We start from the raw sequence: 13,220 nt of genomic DNA, 5'->3' as shown, positions 1-13,220 counted from the left end.
GTCCTGCTCACACTGATTGTCACATGATGCTTGCTTCTCATCACAGCTTCGGACAGTTATGGCATCATCGAAAGTGTAAAAGAGCTTTAATACTGTTGTGAACTGTGGTGCTCCAGAGAGATTTAGCCTGCAGGGGATTGTGGGCTTAACCATGTCAAGTAAAACAGTTAAAAAGAATATTAGTGTCAACAATGGGGAGGTGGTGTGCATGTTGGGACAGAGGGTATGTGCAATATCTCCATTTCCTCCTCTCTATTTTTGTGTAAAGCCAAAATGTCCCAAAGATTGTTTTTAAAAATAAACATTCAGTCACAAGTTAATTATCCACATTGCTCCACCAATCTTTCCCAGGTAGAACTGCCTGGCACACCCGTCCACTCACGCCCGTCCACTCACACCCGTCCACTCACGCCTGTCCACTCAAGCCCGCTCACACACACCTGCTCACTCACACCCGCTCACTCATGCCCGCTCATTCATGCCCGTTCACTTATGCTGTTCACTCATGCCTGTTCACTCACACTGTTGACTCACACCCACTCTTCACTCACGCCAGTTCACTCACGCCCAGAGAGTAAGATCGCCTTATCACAGTGTAGATAACCCCATTAAGAACAGAGTATGAATAATTAAAATATCGATTCACACTATACTTTAATCCATGATGTTGTAGATTAATCTAAGGTTACCTCTCTCTCTGCTTCTCTCCTCCCCTCTCTCCTTTCTTTCTCTTTCCTTTTATTGGTTTCATTGGTTCCTTCATTTATGTCACCATTTATATTCAGCACCTATTTTGCATCAGGCATCAAGCAAAGTGCTTGGCTCTGCACTGGGCAGGGCTGGGCTGATTCCCATCCAGAGCACTTAGGGTCCCTCGAGAGCTATTTTGAACATTTACATATCACTCTCTGAGTCCAGGCTCTCAGTTACACACAGGAGCCACAAAACCGAGTCATTGTGAAATTGCACTTGACAGATTCCAGGGGTAGATTTTTGACATCTTATTTAAAGTTTGCTCTTTACGTCTCTCAGACCTGATCATTTTGTCTGCGCTCCCTGGGACTTTTTAAGTGTTCATCTTCCTTGGAGCCCAACTCACAGCAGAGCTGCTTTTCTCCTAATTTCACACCACTGTTCAGTCAAATTGAGGAAAATAAATATTGTTTGGATCTCAGCATCTCTTAATTTACTTTTCCAAGAAGTAGCCATTGTTTGTTAGAAAACTATTGGCCCAGTTGTGATGCACACACTCTCACATGACAGCAATATTTTGCAAATAATGATATTCTTTAAAGAAAAATGAGTTGAGCCTTTTTGGTAATTAAAATATGCCATTTTATATATGGTCTAAATATAATTATTTAATATTTTTATATTATAGTCATTGATTTGTTGGGTCATTCATTGTATATTACTTAACTGTGCATCAAATACACAGGTAAACAAACTAGATTCTGTAAGCTTGTAGCCTAGTCGGAAAGGGAAAAGAAGCTTCATGTATTCAGATAAATACATGGTATATGGCCAAATGGAAATGTTTTTAGAAACTTTAGTAATTAATTAAATACTAAGCATATAATTATGTCATTACAGGGATATTTTTGATGGTACAAAGACATATTAGAGATGCATAGCGTGAAGAAATATGAAACAAAATATACTGCATAGCAACAGCCATAAATCCACTGGAAATATGTATGTCACAGCATGAGCAGTAATTACTACTGAGTGACAGAATTGTAAATCAGATTCAATTTTCCTTGTTTTGGAAAGGTTTGTCTTCTCAATCAGTGATGGCCATTAGGAACAGAATGCAAGGCAGGTGCTCATTGGCTTTTTCTAGAATTTGCAGTTCTGTAAAGTAAAAAGGAGAAAATAATTTTCACATTTTATTGAACTCAGTATCTCCAAAGCATTATCTTAGCAAATGTTCTGGTTTCATCCAGTTGCTGTGATAAAAACACTCTGTCCAAGAGCACCTGCAAGGAACAGGGTTTATTTCATCTTACACTTCCAGTCCATCATTGAGGGTAGTTAGGACAGACACTCAACAGGAGCTCGCTCCCAGACAAGGAAGTGAAGCAGAAATCTTGGATGAAGTCTGCTCATGGGCCTGCTGTCTGGCTCCCCGACAGGGCTTCTGCCTAGCTAGCTTTCAGTTTAGGAATGCCACCCTTGGTGGGCTGGGTCCTCCTACATTTAGTTGATAACGTGATTCTCCACAAGCATGCCTACAGGCCAATTTGATTAAGGCAATTTCTCAAAGGAGGCTTTCCTCTCAGATACCTCTAGGCTGTATCATCTTAGCAATTAAAGCTAACTAGGGCAGCATATAAGCAACATAACTTTTGTTAATGAGATATTTACATCATTTTTCAATACTAGGCCTTTAAATTAAGATGCACATTTTTAAGTAAGCACATTTTTACTTCAGAAAAGCTGCATAGTGTGTGTGTGTGTGTGTGTGTGTGTGTGTGTGTGTGTGTGTGTATGTTACATGTGGGTATACATGCCCATGAGCACAGCAGGAGGCCAAAGGAAGATGCTGAATGCCCTGTTCTATCACATTCTGCCTTAGTCTCTTAAGACGGTGTCTCTCATTGAATTTGAAGCTTGCTGTTTTGCTCAGCTGGCTGGCTATTAAGCTCCAGGGGTTTTCTGTCCCTGCGTGCCAAGACTGGGGTTATTAGAATATATGCCCATGTCTCACATTTTACCCAGGTCCTGGGGTTTTAAAGTTATGTCATCACACTTGTGCAGCAAGTGCTCTTATTCACTGAGCCTTCTTCTCCCTCATCCCTTTTTTTTCTGCCCCACCATGGTGATGCTGGAGAAATGATTCCTGAGCATGTACACTAGGCAAGTGCTCCGTATATCAACCCACACAGTACTTTTTTAAGCGCCCAGTAATATCCAATACCCAATGACTTCTCCATCACAGTGTAATAGAAATTGTATATATTCTGTGATGAAGTTTCATTCCTTCTCTTGTGATAAAAACACACAGAAATTAAAAGCCAAGAAATCAGTTGGGGAGGCAAAAGATAAACAAAATGACATGTGCTTTATGTTTGTAGGAGGATGAGAAGAAATGTTTGTTTGGATTGCTGTTTAGAAGTTAGATGATGCAGAGCTTGAAAGATGAATATATTTTGATGAGAAGATACAAGGTAAATAGAGTGACAAATCTAAGAGGTGATTTCTTCAAGACTATGGAGAAGAGATCAGGGAGCTTGGGGGCCAGGGATGGAGCAGAAGCAGTTTGGGGAACATGTGATAGTTATGTGTGTCCAGAATGTTGAGTAACTCTAGCAGGAGTGATGCTTCATAAGCTCACGCATGACAGATATCTGAGAACTCTGTTAGCTTCAAGGAATTTGGACTTAATGGAAAGTCGCAGTAGAGCATGAACATGGTCTACACACACACACACACACACACACACACACACAGAGGACTATACATAATAAAGGTAGAGACAAGCAAACTAATAACCAAGTTAAGGTCATGGAAAACACATTTGCAAGTCATTTTGGAGATGGGTAGCATGTTAGTGGTTGATTAAGAAGATATTCTTTCTTAGACGGGAATAATGAGGATAACCCTTAAGTTTTAGGAAATCAGCATTGAAATGGGAGTTTGGAGCTGGCTATAGTGCCTAGGAGGAAAGTGATGTCATCCACTAGACTAGAAGACCGTGGAAGCAATGAAGACTTAGGGAAAGTTAATGGGTTTGAATTTATAGTCAGTGAAGTTGGGGTGCCATTTGACATCTAGGTGGACATAATAAGGAAAAAGCTTATACAAAGAGTCAGAAGTCTGATTCCCAGTCTACCCTCATTTCCTCCCATGCCATCTACAATATGCTATTACATTTCCCCTTTTCTGCACATTCTCCTCTATCCATTCACTTCCAGTTTCCATTCATATACTAGAGGTAATAATCAGTACAATCTATTGAAAGCTTATGGTGTGATAAGCTATATTTAACTATTTTGAATCTTCACATTCATACCTTGTAACAGTCATGGGAAGGTATACTGGATGAGGAAATTTGGGTTCAGAGCACTAAGCAGTTAGGGCAAGACCTCATCTCTACTATATGTGGAGCTCAAACTCCCTCAACTTAAACTCAAGTGATCCAACTTTCTGGTAACTCTCATCTTGGTTTCATGTATTAGATAATACTGTATCAATATCTTCTCTTGGAAATCTAGATTTCTATGTCAAGGTGCTTATTGGATATTGTTACCTTTGGAGGTTACCACTGTCATCAAAACCCTTTCTTGATCTGGGAGCTCCTCAGGCATTTGGTCCTACATTTATATCCTTCTCACATTCTGTATTTGCAGGGATTGAACTTCCTATAGCTAAGCAAAACCCATGCTTAATATATTTGTTGGGAGCCAGAGACTTTTTCCGTGATACTGATGAAAGAACAAAAGGGAGCCTTGTCTTATAATCTTGCACAGGGGCACACTAGTCTGGATCTTGGGCCAGGGAGCTAAAGTTTAAATTCCAGGGAACTTGATTTTCCCCCCTGAAGAGTCCGGAGTTATCAGGCCCAAGGTGGATAAGCACTTGCTCTGTGACACTCAGGATATCCCATGTTCCCCTTGTGTAGCTTTGCTTGGTTCACTTCCTGCTGATTTTGTCCTGTTGTCTGATGAATTTTTGCTGACTCTGTCCCGTTTTTCTCCCTGAAAAAATAATATATAAGACTCCTAATAAAATTGCTTGGCATAAGATATGACTTGTGCAAGACCTTCTTCAGGAGCCTGACACTGAGCCAGATTTCAGATTTCATGGTAGCTCACATAGTTCAGTCTTTGAGATCAACACACATATACACAACCGCAAGAACTGTTCATTGTTTTAAAGCTCGCCTCTCCACCAAAGGGAGGTATCATACAACAAAGTTGCACTCCTACCTGACATGCTGCCTGTATCTTATGCTGAACACTGCAATGATTCAGGTCTAGCTACCTCTGGCTTCAGAGCATCCCTCATAGGTTGGTTGGCTTACTCGCCTGTTGGAAGGGCTCTTCAGCTTCTCCCTTTGTCTAATCCTGTTATCTTATACTCTGACAAGTGGTTATGTATATCCGTAAATCAGAATCAAATCCTTTCCATAAACATACATTCGGATCTTTACCTCACAGTCTGCTTTGTGAGATGCCTGTTCTAAAAGCATTAGCCCTGGAGTAGTTCCGGGAAGCAGTTCCAGCAAGTGATGTGGAACTGTGCCATCCCTTCGCTGCCTGGCAGTCAGAACTTGGTTACAGGTGCTAGGTGAGATTTTGATGGCCAGTGGGTGTCCTGCCACACGGCACAAATTACATCTCCTATCAGTACAAAGGGGTTGTACTAACAGTTGAGAGGTTGTAGGAAGGTAGATGGTATGAAAATCGTGGGTTCAGATGGCTTTGTGCTGTTAAGGCCTTTGAGAAAAATAATGAGGGGGTGAGATTAATTAATCTAACATTTAGGACAAGCTGTGAGACACGAAGAGCTTGTGGCTAGAGAAGCTCAGGCTGAAACCTAGGACACAATTTTAAGTGTAGCAGAGTTTCATAGAAGATGGAAGATGGAGATGCAAACCCCGACTGGTCTGCTTCATGAAGATCTGACTCTGACTGGGAAAGAACCAAGTTCTGATGCTTGGAGCACCTCATCTATGTTGGTGCATTTGAGAACAAACGTGTTTTTGGAGACAGTAGCCCACACTAGCCCAGGTTGCGTTGGAACTCAAGCTTGCCTTTCCAATGTGCACTGGATTATAGGAATTATGCTGTAATACTTGAAAATCGTGAATACTTGATTTCCTCTGAGTCCCAGAAGGGTTCTGTTCCTTCCTGCTGAAATCTATCATTGCCCCTTGGATTACAGTATTCTGATAGAACATGGACCCTCTCTCCTTTCCTTTTCTTCACCCTTCTGATTTCCACTTTTTCCTGACCACCAGACCAACCCCAAAGGCCATGTTGTTACACTGTAACTAGCAGGGGGAACATGAACTACATAGCAGGGGAGAACATGAACTACATAGCAGGGGAGAACAGGGACCACATAGCAGGGGAGAACACCAACTACATAGCAGGGGAGAACATGAACTACATAGCAGGGGAGAACATGAACTACATAGCAGGGGAGAACAGGGACTACATAGCAGGGGAGAACACCAACTACATAGCAGGGGAGAACAGGGACTACATAGCAGGGGAGAGCATGAACTACATGCCTCAAACCTAACAGACTTGGACAACATGTGCTAGTAGAACTCTGGAGAGTGTAGAAGCCAGAGGAAGTTAAAACAGAAATCTGGATGAAAGAGAATTTTAAATATAAAAGCGCTTTCTGTTGGTACAAGATTTAATGCCCTATAAAGAGCACAGTAACGCACGCAAAGGTGCAGCTAGAATGGGTCTTAGGAGTGTAGGAAAAGCTACAGGTCTTGTTGAATAGTAAAAAGTCCAAAATCATGGCTCATGATGAAAAATTAGTGGTTCCAAAGTTCTCAGAAATACTTGTACTGACAGCGACATCCTGTGTAAAGCAGAACACCTGCCTCTTAGCCATGTTTCACTTAAGGACCCACAGGGATCCATTTACCAGCTGATAAAGAAGGTACTGATGGGAGGGAAAGGGCATCCATGAGGAAGTAAGTGGTGGCTGTCCTCTGTAGACCAGGAACACCAGGAAGATGCTCTCACAGTACCGAGAACCCTGATAGAAACAAATAAGATCACGAAGCAATGGGTACTCAGGGGTAGTTTTTTTACCGTTGAATGAAATATAGTCACAATTATAAGTGGTCTGGTGGTTTGAATGAGTAATGCCTCCTCCATAGGCTTATATACTGGAATGCTTGGTCATGAACTGGTTGTACTCTTTGGGATGGTTGAAGAATCTTTAGGAGGTAGAACCTTGCTGGAGGAAGTGAGCTTCTGAGGTCAGGCTTTGAGGTTTTATAATCTTGTCTCACTTACTGTTCTCTCTCTCTTCTTCCTGTATGCAGCTCACTGCTTCCTATATACAGACTTGTGCTTCCTGTATGCAGATCTGTGCTTCCTATATACAGACCTCTGCTTCCTCTACACATACATCTACTTCCTATATACAGACCTCTGCTTCCTGTATGCAGACCTCTACTTCCTATATACAGACCTCTGCTTCCTGTATGCAGACCTTGACTTCATATATGCAGATCTCTACACAGATATTTGTCCTGTAAGCAGATCTCTGCTTCCTGACTGTGGCTAGCCTTCCATTCCTGATGTCATGCCTTTTCTGACATGATAGACGTTATCCTCTCTGGAACTGTAAACTAAATAAACACTTGTCTCTTCTAAGTTGTTTTTGGTCATGGATATTATCACAGCAATAGGAAAATAACTAATACATTGACCAATTTGAGGTATAGCCAGAAAGTTCTGACCCACACTGGCCCATGGAAATGAATAAGAGGGAACTTATATGAAACCATGAAATTTATGTTTGATCAGTTAAAGATAAGTAATCAGAATTTTGAGAGTATTTTTCTTGAGGTCAAAATCCTGTGTCCAGTTTCAGAAAACCAAGTCAGTGAAATTTTAGATGTCTAAGTTAGGTGTCTAAGAAAAAGGAATGTATAACCTCATGTTAAGTGTTTGTTAAGTATAGGCACTTGGTTCTTTCTCAAGGAGCTTGCAACCAGTGATTATACCTTGGCTAAAAGAGAATATGCAATTATTTTGACTAGTGTTCAAAAAGTCAAAATTGACAATGATTTCTGGGGACATGCAGTGGGCATCTATGAGAGCCAATTAATAATTGGGTATCTGAACCACTCCCTTTTACAGTGGGTTCACCAACTTCATTCAGTCAGTAAGTGGCCCTTTACTAGTCATCAAATATAAAATCAGAGTGAGTCTATTTGGTACTTGGTAGAGTGCTGTGTTTGCTTGTTAGCCATTGAACCAATAAGTCCCTCTTCTGGCTGAATGAGACTACTCTCAATTCCTTAGAGACACCTGATGAATCCACTGGCATTTACACTGAATCGTTCACCCCTCTCATCAACATCGTTTCTAGAACAAGTGGGTAGATCATTGCAGATGGTAGTGCTCTGCTCAAAACACTGAAGCAATGGACCTATTTACAACTGCTATGCTACTCTAATACTGTTAGAGATGATTATCAGCCCCAGATCTGGAAATTCAGATCTTCCCCCATCCTTTGCAGGAAGATGCATCAGTATCAAAGGGTGTTCATTGGAATGAGCGTAGTGCCACATGTTCTTGCCTTGAACTGTTTTGACTTTTCTGCCCTTTGTCACTATAGTTCAAAGAGTATGGATGCTTGCTTAGATAATTTTCTTCCTCTTTTTGTATTGGGGAAGTGAAATCCTTCTATACGGACCTTATAGAAGATAGGCAGTACCCTAACCCCGAAGTACCCTCCAAACTGTATCTCTTGTTTTTCGTTTGAAGAACATGATTGTGATAACACTCACTGTTTAACTAAACTGGATAAGGAAGATGTGAGAAGTACTTGGGGGCCCTAGTAAAACACACATACTTCAAAAAATGGAAGATAAATGTCATGCTCATTCAGGACTGTGACATGCAGTTTTAAGGAATACAGTTATTTTGAACATGTCTGGATTTCCTATAGTTTGGATGAGGTTTAAATTTCTTACTTTTCTGAAGAAAAGAAGAGAATATTGCGTTACACATTTTTCCAGTTTTAAGGCCTCTGTGGTTTCTGAGGATAGCATATTTCATACTTGGCACAGGCTGCAACCCATGCCCCAAGCAACAGAGATGACTAACTTTAATTAAAACTCAGAATAAGAAAAGGTTCTGCAAAATGTCTGGAGCATATGGTCTTGAAGAACTAATGTTATGTATATGTATAATGTGAAAAATGTCTGAAAGTTTTGGAAAACCCCAGTAGGCAAATTACAATGTGAACTCTTATGATTCTCAAGCAAGGCAGTGTTATCTATAGGAGAGAGCTAAAGTCCAACATATTATCGGTAAGTATTCCTGCAGTGTTACTGGGACTTGACATATCAATTGATCTTGCATCAAAAAATTGCCCTTGTGAGCCATCTGATACATCAAGTTATAAGGTTGGGCTGAACCAATAGCAAATCATTGTGAAATGGAAGGACTACATGTGGGCTTGCATATGAGCAGAGGAGGAAGGCACACATGGGTGGCAATTTTCACAGATACCCACGATAGCTACCATGTTCCATGACTCATCTCCCTCAGCTCGCTCTTGAGGCCACATAAACATACATGGTTTGCCTCTATACATGCCTGTAAAAAACCACTGTGATGACTCTCTAGTCTCACAGACTCCGAATGAATAGTGTTGGGAGATCACAGCTGTTGCCTCTTTTTGCAAATAAAGAGGAATCATTAGAAGTTAGAATAAAAAGGACATACAGGAAGTTTCCTGCAGTTTGGATGAGGTTTAAATCTCTTTGCAGCTCACGATAATGCCCACTAGAGACTGTTCATCAAGGAAGAGACATTAAATAGCTAAGTAGACAAAAATGACTCAGCCAGCTGATGTCACCCAACTTCTGTCATCGATCACCACAGTGTTAATATAATGGATACATTACATTAAATCCTTGCCAATGATGACTAAATGTCTTTGGTCCTCACTAACCAGGTCTTGATGCCACCTACTTTCAGATGGATTCAGTCTCTCCCAACCTCCAGCATCTGTCACTGTCCCACCTATCAGTCCCCTCTAGATATACCTTGTGGACACACAAATCTTTGTGTCTGGCAACAACACAGATAATTACTGAGTCTTGGATACAATTTCATCATTCAAGGACACCAAACAGCCAGCTATGGGCAAGCTGATTATTTTGGAACCCATTTATCTTAAAAATGGTAGTGATTCATGTTGGCTGGGAAAAACACATATTCAGGTGTCAATTTCCTTTTCTTTGTGACTGGGTCTCATCCATCACCACCACCAGAAGGTTTCCCGGAACATCTACTGATACCATACATTCGAAACAATTCGATATCTTCCCAAATGTTTGTTTCTGAAAGTGTTCAGTATTCATATGACCTCATAGAGTTAGTCCCAGCTATCACCCCAAAGAAAGATTAGAAACCAAAATGGAAACATTGGAAGATAAATAAGGAAGCACAGCAGGAAAAAGGAAGGAACTGCAAAGACAGGGAGAAAGATGGCCCAGAGATGAGAAAAGATTCCTGCTGTAAGCAGGAGGAGATGTCGAGCTGCTCAGGTGGAGTTCTCTCTTCACTATCCCCCTTCATCACTTCAACTATCTTTTGGAAAGAGCATGTGGTCTTTCAGCATTGTATATTTTTAAAACCACTCTGTTGAAGATTCTTTTCCTTCTCTTGAGAACTTGAGTTGGGGAAACACAAGAAAGGGAGAGTTCACTATTGGAAGGGGGCTGCGACTACACAGTTAGCCGACAGGTTGAGCCTAGCCAGGGATACCAGGGGCTGTGACTCCAATAAATAGCAAACGACTGTTATTTGTTAGACCAAAGTGAATCAAGTAGTTTGGAGAGAAGACTGAAGCGGAAACGACAGAGTGGCGGCCCAGTGTGAGATACATTTTTACAGTAGATGAGAAAGTCAGCGGTGGGAGAGAGGTCCCCTGAAACTGCTCTCTCCCAGACCCAGGCAGTTTCCTAGTTGCTAGTCCTCTTCTCCGTGTAAGCTGAATGAGATGTTTTGCAAACAGAAGACCATATGGTACAGACGCTTGCCACTTAAAAACTCATGCTTTCACCCGGCCGTGGTGGGGCAAGCCTTTAATTCCAGCACTTGGGAGGCAAAGGCAGGCGGATCTCTGTGAGTTCAAGGCCAGCCTGGTCTACAAGAGCTAGTTCCAGGACACGATCCAAAGCCACAGAGAAACCCTGTTTCGAAAAACAAAATAAACAAACAAACAAAAACCCACAAAACTCAAGCTTTCTTTTTAAAAAATATTTTGAAAAATTTGATTTTATAATTTAATTACATCATTTTCTCTTTACCTTTTCTCCCTCTGAACCCTCCCATATACGTGCCCTTGCTCTTTTTCAAATTATAGTCCTTTGATCTTTAGTTATTAATATGTATATGCAAATAAAACCTGCATATACATATATATGTAAATTGTAAGAAAAAATAAACCTTTCTTCCTTTAAAGCTTTTTAATCTCAAGCAGTTTGTCACAATGATGAAACAGCTAAATCTGAGAATTCTCAGCCTGTTCCTCTTGATATTCTTCCTTGTCAATCTCAGAACTCTAGCAATATAAATATAAATACAACCTGGTCAGACTGTTTACTATACAATGGTACTTGTATGTGTCTGTTTCCAGGACCTGCTCCCAATGCAGTGATCTTCTGTCATCTTTGCACCTGCCTAGCCCTTCTTTATGTACATCCCAATCAGTTTTCTCTATTCAACCTTCACTGGGATGAAGAGAGTCAAAAGTCCCCCAAGATGTGATTCATAGAACCTATATTGCTTTTTATTCTTTCTATTATTAAAAAGGTTCTCATGAACTGATTATTTAGACATTGTCATCTTGTCAATACGTTTTTAAATTCCACAATTAATTTTTTTAACTTCATAAAATTTTTTAATTTTTAAAATTATTAAAAAATTTATTCAAAAAATTTTAAAAAATTCTCATTAAACATCTTATCAGTTCTCTTACTTTCATAGTATGTCCAAGTTTCTTTTTATCTCTATTATACATGTCTAAAACAAGTAGAAATGAGCCATAACTGTTAGGGTTGACTCTAGCAGGTGATTGACAACTTGCTCCTCTTTGGGATCTTACAATAGAATATTTCCAACTCATCACTGTGTCAGTCAAGGTTCAATCAGAAAAGGAGAGGAGTAGTATACCGAATTAACACATTTAGTTCAATAGTTTTAGAAATTGGCTTGTAGGGGCTTGCTCCACAAATCTGAGGTTAATAGGGCAGGAGATGTATCATGTAAAAGCTTTGAATCCTCAGATATAGATTCACTATTGCTGTGATATATTGCTTGAGATAAAAAATTTTCAAGAAAAAAAGGTTTATTTTGTCTTACAATTTTAGAGGTTTCAGTCCACGGTCAGTAAGCGCTATTGCTTTGGACTTGTGATAAGGCACTGTGCTGTGTCAGGAATACATGGAGGATCAGAGCTACTCACCTAATGGTGGCCAGAAAGCAGAGACACAGAGGGGAATAAAGTCTCAACATATACTTAAAGGCATATTTCAATGACCTAAATCCCTCTTCCTACATCCCACCTCTAAAGTATTCTATCATTACCAAATAGTGCCATGGCGGATGCCAAGGTTTAAGTACGTGGGACACTGAGACCCATTTTACCATAGCAAGACTGAAGCTGTTGTTCACTGGTATACTATCTGTATCAGAGAAGCTTTATCTCAGAGCATATGATCCTTCAATTACCCCAAATATATAGGAAAATATCCATTATAATATTTCTGCAGTCAACTTATCATATACTTCAATGGCAAGGTTCTATTAGTGTTAAGATGGATAATTAGGGACCACGGCCTGACAATTTGATACATCAAAAGATCAACAAAAGCACCATGGAAGAGGGCCACTATACGAATCCAGAATGGAGATATGATAAGCAATACCAACCAATTTTATTTCTCTAAGTTTCAGTTTTCTCTGGGAAAAGAAAGAAAATTAAATTTGGCTAATTTTATAATTCGGTGGATGTCTATTTGTCCTTGTGCCAGTCACCCACCATCCTAGCCACTTGGCATTCATCTCATCGGTAAATACTATGATTTTTGTCTTCAGAATGTGTTTCCTAGTTTTCCTGCTATTATTGTCCTGCTACAAGTGCATATCTTGTCTCACGAATGGTTGTAATAGCCCTTAACGGACCGCTCTGTGTGTCCTTCAGTGTCCAGTACAAGTCAATCTGCGCATTTCAGCTATCGTCATCTTCCCACAACTCAAGAGAGATCGCATTCTTCACCTGATTAAGAGTTCTCTATTATTAAAGGTAAAATCCAAGTTCTTCTTATGCATTGTGCATTTGTACATGACCAAAGCGATGTCCATGACTCTTGTCATGCTCCTTTACTCTCTTCTGGTATCACAGGCTTCCTTGAATGTGCTCCATTACCAAAACACACCCCTATACAAGGCTTTTGCACAAGTAATTCTGTGTGTATAATATAAAAAGAAATCACTGGT

The sequence above is a fragment of the Arvicola amphibius genome, chromosome 10 (assembly GCF_903992535.2).
Source record: "Arvicola amphibius chromosome 10, mArvAmp1.2, whole genome shotgun sequence".
NCBI lineage: Eukaryota > Metazoa > Chordata > Mammalia > Rodentia > Cricetidae > Arvicola > Arvicola amphibius.
Note: the sequence above shows the minus strand (reverse complement) of the source record.